The following is an 18,164-nucleotide window of genomic DNA, read 5'->3' as shown; positions in this document are numbered from 1 at the left end:
AGTAACAACAATAACAATAATGATAATTAAGATATAAAATTTAATTTTTGTGTGCATATACATTAAATAAAATATATGATAAAACATTCTTACCGAAAAAAAGCCCACAAACTTTTAAAATTTCCGCTTTTTTTATTTGAATCTGCAATATTTCTATATATCCGCTTTAAACCGGACATTTTTGATGCACATTGTTGGGCTGTTACATTATACGAGGAATTTGCTTTTTTCATTTCAACAGCAATGTCGTTCCAGATTTTATTATTTTGTTTTAATCCAATCGAGAAATCTTCTCTTTCTCTATATAATTCTAATAACAGAAGGACTGCCTTATCTGGCCATATGAATATTTTTAACTTGTCTAAAAGCATTAATTTACAAAATAAATACAACTATTAGATAATCAAAATATGAACTTTTACATTAAAAATGATATACGTAAGAATAAGAATTAAGTACACATATCATTTTTAAACGAAATTAAAGAATTAATTGCAGATACTGATTACACAAAAATAAAATGTTCATATTTACCTGTATTGTCGACAGCATTTTCGTCTATTTCTTCTGGTGCTTCTAATAACTCATTAGTTTGTTGTGTTGTTTCGTTTGCAATAAGTTGTGTTACAAAAGCTTCGTCTGTAAAGAAAGCACAATTATTAATAGCGTTTAACCTACAATTAATAAAGTGAATCATAATTATTACCTACGTAAACACATAATTTTACCTTTTGTTGCTTTCTCCATTTCTTCTTTGTTTAAAAATAACGTGATTAATTCATTTTTTTCTTCAATATATACAGGAAATTTAATTAATTGATTTATTGTGTTCGTCGATTCTACCATGATTTGTTTGGTATGATGCAATCGGTGCAATAAACGCGTTCCGAATCATGCAAGACCGCATGAATGCATCAAACGCATCAACTGCCTCAAGTCGAAAGAGAAGCAGTCGATGCGCTGGGGTGCTATTCTGTACACGCTTACCGACAACTATCAGTGTCGTTAATGCCACCTACCGATACTGTCCTTAAAAGCTATTTTGTACCACCGTTAACGATAAAGATTTAACGATACTTGTCGTTCGTGACCGACAATCGTCGTTATCTTTAACGAGACCTTCCATACGTGACGGTAACGCGACCGTCAACATTTTCGTCGATATGTTTGACAATTTCTTGGTTTTTATAACCTCAAAGTTTGTTTCGGGCTGACGACGCGTGTCCCAAGTGAGTGTTATTTAAATAAGTTTATAAAGTGTTATATTTAATAAGTTTATAAAAAAAGGGAATAAAAAAGCAAAAGGAAAATAGTTTTCGTAAAAATAAGTATTTTTTAAATGCTTAATTAATTTTAATAAAATAGTTAAAATAAATAGTGTAAATAATATTTATAAGTTTATTAAAAGAATAATGTTAAAAGGATAGGTAATAATATTTTTATTCTTATTCGAGCTATGTAAAATGCAATTTAATTTTATAAAAACGGTCAATATATAATCGAACTCAATCTAAAATGGTAAAGCTCTATAAAAGTTTGTGTTGTTTAAGTCATGTTACAGTAAAAAGAAGCATGAATAAATATATTTATAAGAGGTTTACCATCGTAGATTGAGTTTGATTATTAATCGTTCTTATAAAATTAAAAAGATATAAAATTTTAAAAAATAATTTTTATTTGCGCTGTGTTTGTTTAAACAAAATATATAGTTTATTATAGTGCTGCAAGAATGGCAGAAGCAGGCTTTTTGGCATGGGATTTGCTCTATTTAGAGCATCGAATGAGACGCTTCGAACGCCGTAATCAGAGGAGAAATTGGCGAGAATTACACGATCCATTTAATCTCCATGACACGGAATTTATAAAACTTTACAGAATAAACGCAGATATTGTGATGGAGTTAACCGAAGCATTACGACCAAGATTAGAGCGCGAACGACCGAACAGTCTCAATCCTGAATGTCAAGTATATACATATAACTTTCTGTAAAATACTAACATTGATATACGTATAAACATAACTTGAATACGGGCCAACACTTTTTAAAAAAGTCGGATATTTTTAAATTTATGTTACAACATAGTAATCAACACCAACTAACGATAACATGTTATAATTTTTTGACTCAGTGTAAGTATTATAAATATTACATTACATATAGTTATGGTTGTATTGTTGAGTGAAAAATTTTAATATTAATATAATGTTGGTGTGAGTTAGCGTTCAAATATTAATTAGACATATTTTTTGCAAGGTTCTAACAGCTCTACGCTTTTATGTTGTTGGTTGTTACCAAGGAGCAATTGGAGAACAGTGGGACATTGCAATAAGCCAGCCATCCGTCAGCCGCTGTGTACGAATTTCTTTTTTTTTTTTTTTTATTCTGATAAAAGGAATTGGGCCTGGCAGAGCCATCTGGCCGATACATATGTCCTTAAGACTAGGTTAAGCTGGTACCGTAACGGCGATTAATACGAACTTAGCTATTGAGCTATGACGAGTTATCATATAAGGAGTAAGTTTAAGTTATACAGAGATATCTTGGAAAACTAAGATTGCGGGTGGGTAATTATACAATAAGAGGGAGTATTGGAGTACAGGTTCATATAAATGTACGCCTTAAGCCTAATGTTAAAGAATCACAGCCAATCATAAAGATTTGATGACTTGCTACGCTAAACTATAAGGCACTTTAACGAACATAGAAGATAGTAAAATGAAATTAGAATTAAGTAATTAAGCAAGTAAGATAGGTGATGAGGAACTGAAACCACGATCATATCGTGCAATCCTAATAATAAAATAATAAAAATAAATCATGCTTCGAATAATTTGGATTGAGCTGATAATAAGTTTGAGCTGAACTTAAAGTGTGCTTACAATTATGATTCTTATTTTAATTTTAGGGACAATAGCCCTAAATTATAAATTAAACAAATAAACGTACATATTTGCCTATCTATGTATGTGTGTGTACAGTAAACTTAAGACCACACTCAGAATTATAGATCTGGGTGTGTGTTACTACGACTATCTGAGTTTGATTTAACATAAACAGAAAGGACGTAGTTGGTAGAAAAGGAAACCATTTGAGTGCAAATAACTAGATGAAATATGGTAAAATAAAATGAAAAGGTGTTATATAGGTAAAAACGTTGATAGATACGATATTTAAAGTTATAAAACTAATTAATCGAGTCGAAGTTCAAGGAGCAGGACATACCTCCGGGGTAAAAAATCATGAGTATATATTCATAACCGGTATCGTACTATATTCTGGTCGGAATGGTATCAATAAAGGAAGCAAGCGCGAAAATAATATCCGAGTTCATAATATGCAGAAATTGTTCGATGCAGAACGGACCCATCAAACCCTGAGCAGATAAAGTTTGCAAAAGTTTTTCCCTCTGCCCATTCAGATGCTCACATTGCCAGATAATGTGGTTGGGAGACTGAATATCGCCGCACTCGCAAAGCGGCGAATCTATGATCTTATGATTAAATAAACATTCCGCTAAGGTAGTATGTCCGGATCTCAATCTATTAATCGACACCACGCTTTTCCGCTTAAACTTGAATTTATGGAACCATGGTTTACGACACCTCATCGAGAATCGACTGAAAAAATAAGAGCCCTTTGATAAACCCCGGTTCTCCGCCCACTCAAATAGCTCATAGTACATTCTGTCCCTCCACAGTGCACCGAAATCTGAAGGGGGGAGGAGGAGGTCAGAATCGATCCCTGTAGCGACAGCTTCCTTAGCCGCACAGTCAGCTTGCTCATTCCCCGTGATGTTCAAATGAGCCGGAATCCAAATCAGAGAGACGTCTCTTCCCTTGTGCTTTAATTCTTCAAGGATCTGTAATATTTTCAGAATTAGGCTCGGTGCCTTTTTTCTATTTTTCTTAGAGGGGAGTAGAGCGCGTAGAACACTTTTTGAGTCAGAAAAAATAGATACTATATGATGTGGGGAATCAGATGCAATTCTTAGAGCCAGCAAGATTGTCATTGCTTCACAGGTAAAAATGGACGCCTCGCTCGAGGTACGAAATCGAAAAGTACGGTGCTCCGAAACATTAACCACCGCAAAACCGGCGAAGGGTCGGTTTGGGGTCTTGGATCCGTCTGTAAAAAAGCGGCTTTCATCGAGTGTTGGAGGAAACATTCGGTTAAAACAAGCCGGGGGGTCAAGATCATCGCGAATAGTAGACCCCTCCTCTAAGAGAACCCGTGGGGAGAATGACAAGACAGAAAAGGGGAAGTCACAATACAACGGGTGTTCCGAAGTTTCGATTAGATGTGAGAATCGGGAGCAGGCGATATAACACTCATAAAGAAAGGGAGGGGGAGATCTTAAAACGTTGGTAGGGCAATCCATGAAGTTTCGAATATTCTCCATAATTGGAATTAGCACGTGATTGGAGCAAGCGAGCGTTCGCGAAATATAATTATACCCCAAGAATTCAACTCTGGCCCTAAGAGGAGGCTCCCTGGCCTCATAAAGTATTACATTAATCGGCGTAGTTTTTCTGTAACCCAGCGCCGTGCGACAAACCTGGAATTGTATCATTTCAAGTTTCCTAGTGAGATATTGAGGAAGATTGAACCACACAAAAGCCCCGTATTTCATCCGTGATCTTATCAATCCTTTGTATAACATGAGGAGCAGAGAGGGGTCAGAGCCCCACCAGATAGTTCTAAGAAAGCTCAGAATGGCTAACGGTTTGCTACAGCTAGCCACTACCTTGTTTACGTGACTGTTCCATTTAAGGTTGTTCTGAAATAGTATACCCAAGAACCACACACATGGTACGGCGCGGATTATCGAATTCCTCACGCAGATGGACCAAAAACGATCTCGCTGGTTATTACCCTTACTAAAAATACAGAGCTGTGACTTATCGGGAGCAAGGTCTAGTCCCAACGAATCAAACCAGGCAGCTACTCTATTGCCCGCCTCCTCCAGCTCCGACAAAGCGGTGATGCGATTCTCATGGGATATGTATAAGCAGATGTCATCCGCATACTGCAATATTTTTATGTTATTATTATATCGAAACAAGTTTTCTAGTTCAGCGACATATATGGAGTACAGTATTGGACTCAAAACTGAGCCTTGCGGAAGACCCCTTTGAGTATGTCTAATTAAATCGATATCATCATATTTGAACTGTACTATCCTTGAAGAGGTAAGATTGAAAATAAATTTAATAAATGTTGGTGGCAGTTTAAGTTGAATTAATTTGTACACTAAAATATCCCACAACACGTTATCGTAGGCGCCTTTGATATCAAGGAATAAGGCGTAGGTATTTTTCTTGATATTCCAATTGTTGCAAATATCCGAGTGGAGAATAGCTATATTATCTGCGCAGGATCTGCCACTTCTAAACCCTGCCTGGCTATTAGGTAGTATATTAGATTTCTCTAGCCACCAGCAAAGTCGGCCGTTAATAAGCCTCTCCGCCACTTTCATAGTGCATTGAGCCAGTGAGATAGGTCGGAATCTGTTTGAGTCTTTTTTCGGAATAAAAAAAACCTGAAACCTCTTCCATTCAGCTGGGAAAGATCCTGAATCGACGATTTCTGAGATAAGGCTCAAAAGACTTTTCCGAAAGCTTATAGGTAACGCTTGTAATACACGATAATCCACTCCATCGGAGCCAGGACATGAATCGGGTCTCGCGGAGTCGATAATCGCGTCCAGCTCTGCCAGCGAAAACGGAGGAAATTGAACGTGGTCGTACGACAATCGATCCAAGTGAGGCGGCTCGGGAGAGCACCAAGGGGGGCACAGTTCGTCTATTTGGTTAAGAATAATTTCCGACGAGGATTCATCATAGGCATTAGCTGTCTCTTTCCTGTGGAACTTGTTGCCCATAGCTCTTATTTTTTGCCAAATATGTTTTAGGCTTGAGAATCTATTCAATGAGCAGCAGAAATCGAGAAAAAATTTGCGTTTTCTATTCTTAAAATAAGATTTAGCAATGGCATCTGTTTGTCTAAAATTGATAAAGTTCTCTCTGGAGGAAAAAGATTTAAATTTAAGGAAAGCCGCCTTTCTACGTCTGCAAAGTTTCTCGCATTCCTCGTCCCACCACGGAGACGCCTTAACACCTATTTTCGAGCGATTTGTCCAAAAAGAAGGGGCCGGTTTTTTAGGCGGGGTACATAAACGAATAGTGTTTTCTATGATTCCCATAAATGAACTATATCTGACCTGAACGTCAAGAGAAGAGTCGCACACGATCTCTGCACAGACGCCGCTCAAAACGGACAGCTGTTCCTTAACTTTGGTCCAGTCTGTCTTCCTGGAGTGAACACGATGAGAAGAATGAAATTGCAATCTGTTGAGAGAGAGCTCTGGTAATTCTATCTTAATAGGTAAGTGATCGCTACCCCATGGTTCCTTAATGGTTTCCCAGAGAAGAAATAAATGAAGGACTATTAGAGATGGATAGGTCTATAGCCGAGCCCCGAGAGTATGGCGTCTCGAATCGGATTAGAGAGCCGTCATTCAGTATATGTAAGTCTAATTCTAAACAAACGTCCAATATATTTTGGCCCTCTGGACATGAGTACGGACTACCCCAGGCTACATTATGCGCGTTGAAGTCGCCCCCGATAAAAAACTCCCCGTTAAATTGTGACAAGAACCTTCGCCATTCAGCCCGGGAAACGTTGACCTGTGGAGGTTTGTACAGTGATAAGATCAGTATTTCCTTAGATTCGTAAGAAATAGTAACGCCACAAGTCTCTATGGTCCCCCCCTGCATCGAACAGATCCGCGTTTTGGTAAATGCGATATTTGATACCATTCCTTACCAGCACCGCAACACCGCCACCGCTTCGATCAAGTCTGTCCATTCTCACAACGTCAAAATCTTTGAATAGCCACTTGGAATGAGAAACCAGCCACGTTTCGGAGAGCAATATTATGTCGAACTCCTTAGACCTCGCTTCGAGTTCTGGACGTTTTTTTTGAACACTCTGACAATTCCACTGTAAGATAGTAATGGTCATAATTATGGATATGAAATATAATAATAGAACAAGATTCGTTAATTAAAATTATTTGGCCCCAGCAAGTAGGGAATTTGTTTTAGCCTTATCTTTAACTGATATGTTTTTAAGCACGGTCATGGAGATACTATCAGTGTCCTTAATCTTGTTATTTGATACATGGAGATCAATTGCTTTTTTAATTCTTTCGCATAGTAAGTTACTGTCTGGATCTGATAAAATTGCCTCAATAATGTAGCCGAGCTTGTCTTTAATGTTATCCTTGACTTCCTTTGACAAAATATTACTGTACGTGTCATTCCCTACTTTAGAAATCTGCGACTGCACACGACCAGTGACTATAGGCATCTCTTTGGTTGGAAGAACAGGAAATTCTTGCAGAGTTTTTAACGGTGCACCTCTTGTAATGCCCCCGCTTCTCTCCACCAGGGAACGCGCCTCGAGAAAGGGAAGATTGTCGAACGCCATGACCCTGGTTATCTCTTGGTGTTTTTGGTATATCGGACAACCGCGGTCCAGTGTAGAGTGTGGGCTTCCGCAATTTATGCATTTCTTACTTAGCTCACAAGGCTTTTCTCTCGTCGATTGGTGGTCTCCGGCGCATGTTAGACATTTTGCTAAGTTTTCACAGAATTTGCCAATGTGGCCGAGACGGCCGCACCTAAAGCAAAGACGAACAGATTGTACGTAGGGTTTAATGGGTATAATTGCTCTTAAAATTGATAACTTTGCTGGTAAGATCTCTCCTCTTAACTCTAGACAAACTACTTCTGAGTCTTCAAGTAACTTAGATTCTCTGTTACGCCTCTTCAGTCTAAATAGGTTAGATATCAGAAGGTTCGAATTTTCCAGCTCTATAATCCTCTTGAGCTCCTCCATAGACATGTCAACCGGAATTTCCCTGATGATAGCCTTCCGACTATATTTGTATCTCGGAATAAAGGCAGTAATGCCCATATCTTGAACCAGTTTGTTGGTAACCACGCTGTTGGCCAGTGTTTTCGATGAGAATGTCGCCTTCCACGTATCTCTTGCGTATTTCGAGATGTTAGTAAATTTAACGTTGCATTTATCCAGAATTTGAGAGATTTTAATTAACGAGGTTCGTGGTTTGACAGCCTCATTGGATGATTTAATTCGAAGAAGCACGATGAACGGTGCCCTCGAAAATGCGTCATATTTGTAGGCTCTTTCGCTCACCGTGTGATTAACCGTGCCTTTCGTGAACTTAGCCGTCGCGCCGGCGGTGTCCGTCCCGATTGCATTCCTTCTTTCATCCGAAAAATCTTCCCCGCATGACTTTGAAGGTCTTACCGGGGAGATCCGTCCTTTGGGTTTTTTACCTGTGTCCCTCGTCGAACGCGATGATCCTTTATTGTCCAAGGGCGAGACGGAAAGATCGTCTTCGTCCGTTGTCGGGTGGCCTCTCTTATACGCGTTACGCATCACCACTTCGTCAACGTCATCGACGGATGTCTCCATTGTGTGGACTGGTAGGGGTTGCCTCAATAGAAAACGATGTAAGTCTGAACTAATGTCTTCATATCTGGGAGACGACACATGCTCGCCGGCTGGCGAGCATGCGTCGTTTAGGTTATGATCGGACACTTTAGTTGTCCCACACGCACAGATAGCGTAGGAGGAGAATCGTATGCCCTTCCGAGGAGCTGAAGAGTGAAGCAACTTGCAATCACTCGAAACCGACTGGTTACACACTTGTCCTGGTACAGATAAAAGATTCTGTCGGATAGAAAGACTTAGGCTTCTATTCACCCGAAACGCTCCAACGGAAGTCCCGCTGTGTACGAAGAGTCACCAATGCCATAAACGACATCTTGCTGCAACAATGGGTACGATTTCCTATGACCGATGATGAACGTTGAAGAGCCCGGGAGAAATTTAGGAATGCTCCTCAACCATTCGAAGGTGCAATTCGGGCAACTGATTGCACTTACGTTAATACAAAAGGACCCGCAGCACATGAGGAAGCATACGTAAATCACTGGGGTGATCACGCACTCAATGTCCAAGTTGTACGTATATTTGCATAATAATAATATTTATTTATATCTTAATAAAGAATAGTGTCAATTATATAATATTATTATTAATTAATGCCATTATGCTGTTACATTTTAAAACATATATTTTTTATTATGTTATTAGATCGGTGATCCTGATTTAAAAATCTTGAACGTCAATGCGCGATATCCAGAAGCGCAACATGACGCGTACATTTGGTCCAATTCTCCTGTAAGACGCGTCATGGAACGGAAATATAATAATGGAGATACGTGGTTAACAGGTAAGGTGCAAAGTTATATCAAATGTTATTTTTATGTAATATCTAATGTTATTTGAAGTAGTAATCATTAAAATTCCTGATTCTTTTATAACATTTCTGTTTTAATATATTTTGAGTTATTTTTTGAGATCTTTTCGTAGAAACTTAACATACAAAAATTGTTGATGCATGTCATTACTTTACGATACAATTGATGTGCAGGGAATCGTGCAAAATTACGGAATCTTGAATCGGATCAATTGAGATAGAAATGCAATTTGAACTTTTATTAAAATTATACTCAATGCATACTTAACGGGCTAGCGCCTGCAATAAAAAATACAAGTAATTCGTTTCTTGCAAACTAAATAGAAAATATTTCAACTTAATAATTAAAAGAATATTATCTGCACTTGCACGTATAAAATTTTTCGATTTATCACGCTTACGATTAGACAAAAAAAAAAGAGGACGACCGTACACGCAGTGCATAGAGATACAACAGTAAGCTAGATAGTCAGTCGCACGAACTGAAAAAAACTACTTATTATCACCATGTACAAATATTTAAACCCAACACTCCTCCTTAAGTAGTTTCTTTCTTAAATACAGGAAGGGACCTTTACACAAAGGTTTTGTAAAGATATCAGTAATTTGTTCTTTGGACTTAATATATACAGGACTTACAGTATTGTTTATATGTTCACTTATGAATTTACGTTTAATTTTTATATGCTTTTTATCTTTAGTAACCTTTCCTTCTTCTGTATTTTCTAACATGTGAATAGATGCTTTATTATCTATATATTATGACGTGGCAGTTTTATCTGCCTCGCCACTTCGTCCTCCGCCTGAGCATAGCACAAGGAGGCGCGTAAGACCGGGTCGGGCACTCAGCGAGAGAACGAAATCTCCGGCGGGACTGCGGCGCGTATTGATTTCATTTATTTATTCGCGGCTTATTTCATGTATCCGCGGGCACCTCGACAAACGTCGCCTAAGGACCAGCAGCAGGACAAGGAGAAGGCGATCGTCCAGGGCCGGCGCACGGAAAACCGACGGCGGAGAGAAGGACGAGACTCGACGTGGTGACAGATATGCGCCACGCAAAAGAGGCTCGCAATTGGCGCAGCCAAGGGACAGGCCAGGGCGGACGAACGGCCAGGACAAGGGCCGTCGAATGCCGGCTGTCCGTCGAGAAGGGTAGCGGCGAAGAATCGTCGCGGGAAATCCCTGCTGCTGTCGTCCGCGAGGACGACGAGAGCGACGAGGATATCGGATGCCGACGGGGACCGCACGACACCTGCGGAGACCCGACACTGCGCTGCCATGACGTCACGGCCGCTGATAGGCCGCGCCGCTAGGCGCAAGGATATTGCGCACCCTGTAGGAGGGGTAGCGCTCATCGATCGCGTATCGAGCGCGATCCTCTTGGCTTTTGCGTGCGACCCGGCGAACTGAGCGCGTGCGGGACGAATCCGAGCGAGGGTTATCGGCGAGCGAGCTACTGGATTTTGGCTATCGGAACTGTGCCCGGCCTGGCGATCCCTGCGGAGACGTCCACGGGACCAACGGAGGACAGGATCGTCGTCGAGGTGACCCTCTAGAGACGGTGTAAAGCCACGAGCTGCCGGTGCCGGCTGACTCGCGCTCTGAGGTGGAGCCATTGGGTTAGTGTGCAGGTGCGTCCGCCGCGTGGCGATAGAACGCACCTTTTTAGTGTTTGGTCGGCTCTCCACCTCAAGCGTGAGACCTTGTCGAGGCACCCAGCTGTCGGCTGCCGCGTGTACGTTGGCTGTCCCGCCGTAGAAGCTCGCGGACGACCGGCTTCCCGGGAAGCCGCAAAGCCCTCGCGCACGTGCGCGAGTCGTGTTACGGCTGTGATCACACGACCGCCCGCGTTATCGGTGCGTTGTCGTGTCGTCTTCGAGAGAATTGTGCATCGTGACCGCGACGACGGCATTGCCGTCACCGGGTATCTTTGATTGTATTGCTTTTGAGTTAATTACTGTCCGTTAGCGAAAGTTCGACGAGTTCTCGCCGCGCTGTTCCGAGCGCGCGTGATTGGCTGTCTCGTTCCGCGCGGGACCAACCGCCGTTGTTCGCGCCGCTAGCGTAAGCATTGTAGTATTTAAGAAAATTTTCGCGTTCTGCTTATTCGTTTTTCGTCAACTCTCTTCATCTTTTCCGTTCTTTGCTTGCTTCGACTGATAATTTCTTCGTGTTTGGCTCTACTCTGTCTCTGTCATATGCTACAATACATGTTATTTCTGTCTGTTATATCGGCCTGATCTTGCTTGATTTCTCGCCTCCCGTCTCCTCCAGTAAAAGAGCCGCTTCGTCCCTGTCTCCGCTACCCCGCCCCTCTACCGGTTAGAGGAGCTAGCTGGCCGCGTGCGAGCGACGATTTCGTGTTTCGTTCTGAGAAGCTATCGCGTGGTGTGCATCCGCGTCTAGCGTTAAATAGTGTACCCGGCGACGCGACCGGTATAATCGCGTCTGGCGCCCAAATTCACGATTGGTGGTATCTATTGGTTCTATCGTCGCTCACGCGTGTCTCGCGCGTAATTCCGGTGTTTGATCGCATATTCCGCCGCTGCTCTCCGGCGTGGGATAAAAATACGTGACAATATATATATATATATGTATATATATATATATATATATATATACAGGGTGTTTCAGACCACCCGTACACCCCTTTTCTCTTCGCAGGATTAGGACCAATCAAAAATATGTTCAGACGAAAGTTGTAGGGTTTCAAAAGATCTATTCAAAGATCTTATCAGTTTGACCTTGGATGGCGTCGCCAACGTCAGATCGAAATCACATTAAGTTTTTTAAATGGAACACCCCATTTTTGATTCCAGAATCTAATAGCTGGTGTCAAGACCTTTCCAAAACACTATAAGAATGTTTATTTTCGTTGACTACTTTCCGAGTTGTGCGGCTTGAAAGTTACACTACCGCCAGCATCAGCATTACTCAAGATGTACCATGTGGTGGTTACTTAGTCGGATTTAATCTTGTGTGTGGGTGTGTGCATACGTGCATGCGTATGTGTATGGGGGAGGAAAAGGGGAGTCAAAGTTTTATGTACTCTGCTTTTATTTATTAACTGGATTGATTATGTTTGATGATCAATCATGTCCAGATTGACTGTATGCATTTTCCCGTGCTTAGCATTATCCAGAATGAACGACGTGGACGTGACGAGAATTTCATCCCATTGGGGTGCTTGATTCACGTGAGTCCCCTTGCCTCTCACGTTTGGGGTGCTTGATTCACGTGAGTCCCCTTGCCTCTCACGTTCGGGAATGAATGAGTGTATGTTTTGTTAAGCGACTAAATGTTCAAAGTGAGCACCATTCTCTGCGATGCAAGCATCAACTCTATTTTGAAAATCATTGGTTGCTCGAAGAATTTCCTCGGCACGTAAGGATCGAATTGCTTCACTTATTCTACGAATCATATTATCCCTCGTAGTCGGACGTTCATGATAGACCAAGTTTTTTATCCTTCCCCAGAAATAATAATCAAGGACGGTGAGATCTGGTGATCGGGGTGGATAATTGATTGGACCGTATTTGCCTATCCACTTGTCGGGGAACATAGTATTTAATGCCGCACGAGCAACTCTCGATGTATGAGACGGACATGCATCTTGTTGGAACCACATGTTCAGGCGCAATTGCAGAGGAATATTTTCTAGTAAGACAGGAAGATCTGTCATTATCAAGGCGGAATATCTATCACCGTTTAGATTTTCGTCAAAGAAAACAGGACCTATGATTTGACTTCCAATAATTCCACACCAAACATTGACTTTCCAAATGGTTTGATGATCTACTTCTCTCAACCAGTGAGGATTATTTTGTGCCCAATAACGAGAGTTCCAAGTATTAACAGATCCATCACTTTTAAGTGTACATTCGTCAGAAAATAAAATTTTCAAGTGGAAATCAAGTGGTTGCTGTCTTATAAAGTTGCAAAATACAAGTCTCTGTCTAATATCGTTATAATTCAACGCTTGATGAACAGACATTCTGTAAGGGTGAAATTTGTTATTTTTTAGAATGCGCCAAACACTGATTTTACTAACACCAGAATCTTGTTCTCGTCGTCTTAAAGAATCATAAGGGTTCAATTCTGTCGATGCAAGAATTTCCACTGTTCTTTCATCCATAATCGGACGACGAATTTGTGTACCTTTGTTATGTTGAGGCTGAACGACACCTTTAATTTTGATTCGTTTAGCCAAACGTGAAAAAACATTTCGCGAGTGAGGAGTCCGATCAGGATAACGTTCCCGCCATAATCTTTCCGCTGCAATGAATGTACCTCGACACTCACCTAAAATTAGCAGCATATCATATGCTTCTTCATTGGAATAGGACATGGCTAAATAAACCTAGACTAATAAAGAGGGTCGGATTTTTGTTGCGCGATTGATACTGATATGACGGTTATTGAAGACGTAGGTGACAAGTTTGAGAGAGTTATTGTCACTCGTGTTGAGTTGAGTCACAATAGCGTTGTGGTGAATACATCTCTACTACATCCTATGCAAATAACAATATGTATAAAATCACGAGTTAGACATCGTTACGCAGAAAGCCGCGCTCGTTATTGCTCGTGTGCTACCGTTAAAGTAATAATGTAATTACATAATATTATGACATACATATGTATGTGATTACGGTCGCGACAGCTAACTTTCACGATTTTTCATGATCTGTTTTTGTTGGCCCGGCTCGCGTGTTTACTTTCTTTGTGTCGGCTGCACGGCTTTCTGCGTAACGCGTGATTTTATATTGTTATTTACATGGTGTTGGCGGTAGTGTAACTTTCAAGCCGCACAACTCGGAAAGTAGTCAACGAAAATAAACTTCCTTGTAGTGTTTTGGAAAGGTCTTGACACCAGCTATTAGATTCTGGAATCAAAAATAGGGTGTTTCATTTAAAAAACTTAATGTGATTTCGATCTGACCTTGGCGACGCCATCCAACGTCAAACTGATAAGATCATTGAATAGATCTTTTGAAACCCTACAACTTTCGTCTGAACATATTTTTGATTGGTCCTAATCCTGCGAAGAGAAAAGGGGTGTACGGGTGGTCTGAAACACCCTGTATATATATATATATATATATATATATATGGCATTTTCTTCAACGGAAACACGGAGTTTCGTATGTATACAGACTCAAACTACGGGGGTTCAGGAGGTGCTGATATGTGCTCTACAAGTGGATTGCTAGTCGTCAACGGCGGTCCTATCATGTGGTTAATACGACATATATATGTTTTCAGTAAAATCTCCATTCAAGAAGGCAGTTTTAATGTCAAAAGTCCTTACATATTTGTATTCTTTTACTGCGAAACTCAATAGTAATCTGATGCTGGCATGTCGAACCATTGGCGAGAAGGTTTCAAAATAATCAGTGCCTTGCTGTTGATCATATCACTTGCAACCAGGGGAGCTTTCATTTTTCTATCATCCTTAATTCAAAATACCCAATGGTTACTCAGTGCTTTGCGTCCTTCTGGCAGTTCAGTCAGTGACATGTATGTGTTTTGTCCAATGAGTGCATTTCATCGTCCATTGCACGCTTCCACTTTGGATTGTTTAAAGCATTCTCAACCGATATCTCTTTCACGTCTCTGATTAATGCCATTAGATTTGAAGCACAAGGATCATACCTGTTGGGTGGCTTCAGAAGTTTTTTGTCTCGTAGTCCTTGTTGTAGTACATCTTGAGATTGAATTTCACCTTCATCGGAAATTTGTGATTCTTCGTCCACTTCATCAACGCTGGCAAAGCTTTCTTCATCGCTTGACTTTGTATCATGATTCTCCTTTTGTCGATTGACATGATCCTCATTTTCAGAATTTTTGAGGTGTTTTTTTTCTTTCAGGCTTTTTGGTTTTCTATTAAAAAAGATTTCCGTCGAGTTTAAGTTTTGATTCAATTTTTCATCAAATATAACATCACAAGATATTTCTATTTTTCTTTTATCTGGAATATATATACGATAACCTGTTTCTTCAAAATCATAACCGACAAAGATGCCTTTCTGACTTTTCTTATCCAACTTCTTTCGATCCTTATTTGGTATGAGCATGTAGCATTTACAACCAAATGGCTTCATAGACTTGATATTCATATGACGTCCAAACCAAAGTTCAGCTGGACTTTTACCTTTGACCGAGCTGGTACCTGTACGATTTATGGTGAACACAGAATAACTCATAACTTCAGCCCAAAGTTGCTTGCTAAGATTTCCAGTATGTTCGGCACGAGCAGCTTCCACTATAGTTCTCATTTCTCTTTCAATACGTCTATTCTGTTCTGGAGTGTACTTTGCAGAACGTTCATGAAATATTCCAAGTTCTTCAAGTATCTTTCGACTTTTAGTATTTTTAATTTCTTTTCCATTATCTGACTTTAGAGTTTTAACCTGTTGATCAAATTGGTTGTTAACCAACTTTAGAAAAATATTGAGCTGTTCAATTGCGTCTGAATTATTTTTCAAAAAAATATGTGGTTCGATAATGGCTGTAGTCGTCCTTGAACAAAAGAAAGTATTTGGCTCCTCCTAATGAAAATTCGTTCATTTTTCTTAAATCTACGTGTATGACATCCAGACATTCTGTGGCTGTATTCGGATTTGTTTTGTGTGTAGTGCGACATTGCTTGCCGTAAGCACATCCTTCACATACATAACCATTCCAGTCGTCGATGAATTTTATGTCGTTTTTTTTCAGTATGTCTCTGACATAAGTGACATTTTGATGTGCAGGTTGTTTGTGCCAATCTTTTATTGATATTGCTGTCAAACATTGATCTTTATTGTTCCTTACTCTCATTCGAAATAATCCTTTCGTTCTGTCTGCTATTAGTACTGGATTGTTATTTTCAAGGATAATTGACTGACTTGCATTTGCTTGTTGAGTGTATCCTTTATCCAATGCAGTTGTTAACGAGAAAAGGTTGAATGTTAACTCTGGTACATCCAAGACTTGCTGAAGTACTATGGGATACCATTCCTTACCATTATAAGCTGTCATGTGTGCATCACCCATGTTAAATGATTTTAGTTTCGTTGAATCGCCTAACATTATCGTTGCAGAATTTTCTATCGTTGTGAGATTTGACATCCAACTTAGATTTCCAGTCATGTGATGTGTTGCTCCACTATCTTGATACCATGATTTATGATCATTTGATATTTGTTCTATTTTCGTTGCGGACAAGGCAATTGATATAAAAGCTTTTACATTTTCCTTTAGCAATTTAGGATCTTTTATAAAACGGCCAACTTCCTGACAATTGTTACATTTATAGTTTCTTTTACAATAATCCACTCTTGACACGGCTTTCCATGACACAGACTTTTCTAATGTCCAACTTTACCACATTTAAAACATTTATTGTTGTAATTGCTTGATGACTGATTCTGACTTTTTTTCCATTGTGATACATTTTTCTTATGGTGCGTTTTATTGTAGAGCTTGTTATTTTTGCCTTTAGAAATTAATGCACTTTCTACTGAATTGCCGTCTCTCAATTTTATACATTGTTCTTCTTGTTGAAGTCGCTCCATTAATTTTGAAATTGTTTTATCAGTTGATACTGTCGAATCCCAGGCAGAATGAAAGTGACTAAATCTTTCTGGCAGACTATTCAAAATTCGAGAGATAATCCAATCATCTTCTATTTTTTCACTAATAGCACACAGCTCTTGCGCTAACCCATCTATGGCAAGACAGTTGTCGACTGCAGTTTTATTATCATTTATAAGCAAAGAATTGCATGCGTAGTCCATCTTTGGTCGATTGAAACTTTTTACCATACAGCATTTCCAGACGTTTAAGCATTTCCGAAACAGTTTTGCATACACATATTTTCAATGCTATACTTTTATTAACGTTTATGCCTATGATCGTTTGTGCTTCCAAGTCTTTCCTACACCATTCACCATACGTAGCATCGTTTTTAGAAGGTTTGACTGTAACACCTGTAGCTTTATACAGTGCTTTCGTTTTTAGTATAAGATTTACTTTGAAGCGTCGTGATGTGTAATTACTTAGACCTGTATTATCAGACTTTTCGACTAGCTTGACCAAGTTCAATTTTGCTTCAACCATGATTAGCTTTCAATACTAATACTTGCTTTATTCTTGTCTATATAACCTCACTTTACTGACTCTTACTTGCTTTACTCGGTTTTTGGAGGTTATGTTACTGTTTCCGCTATTTTTGCACCTGGGCCCATAACCTGTTGTTACTTTACGATACAATTGATGTGCAGGGAATCATGCAAAATTAGGGAATTTTGAATCGGATCAATTGAGATAGAAATGCAATTTGAACTTTTATTAAAATTATACCTAATGCATACTTAATGGACTAGCGCCTGCAACAAAAAATACAAGTAATTCGTTTCTCGCAAACTAAACAAAAAATATTGCAACTTAATAATTAAAAAAATATTACCTGCTATGCACTTGCACGTATAAAATTTTTCGATTTATCACGCTTACGATTAGACAAAGAAAAAAGAGAACAACCGTACACGCAGTGCATAGAGATACAACAGTACGCTAGATAATCAGTCGCGCGAACTGAAAAAAACTACTTATTATCGCTATCTACAAACACTTAAACCCAACAATACACATGTGTCTAATATTGAGTACTTTCCAGCAAGAGACAGATAATACAGTATAACACAATATGAATCACTTTATTCTCGTTTAATAGGCAGACAACAAAAATGAAGTGATTACATTTCTGCTTCGTTTTTGTTGGAGAGCACCCATTACAATGGCTGCGTTTCGATATACGAGGT

General features: G+C 39.6%; 1 pseudogene; it reads left to right on the top strand.

The window, feature by feature from the left end:
* The first annotated feature begins 8,621 nt into the window (after positions 1-8,621).
* Positions 8,622-18,164, top strand: part of LOC113005561 — an 11,479-nt pseudogene continuing 1,936 nt past the window's right edge.

This window comes from Solenopsis invicta, chromosome 8 (assembly GCF_016802725.1).
Source record: "Solenopsis invicta isolate M01_SB chromosome 8, UNIL_Sinv_3.0, whole genome shotgun sequence".
Lineage (NCBI taxonomy): Eukaryota > Metazoa > Arthropoda > Insecta > Hymenoptera > Formicidae > Solenopsis > Solenopsis invicta.
The sequence above is the reverse complement of the archived record's forward strand: the minus strand, read 5'-3'. Positions and strand labels throughout refer to the sequence as shown.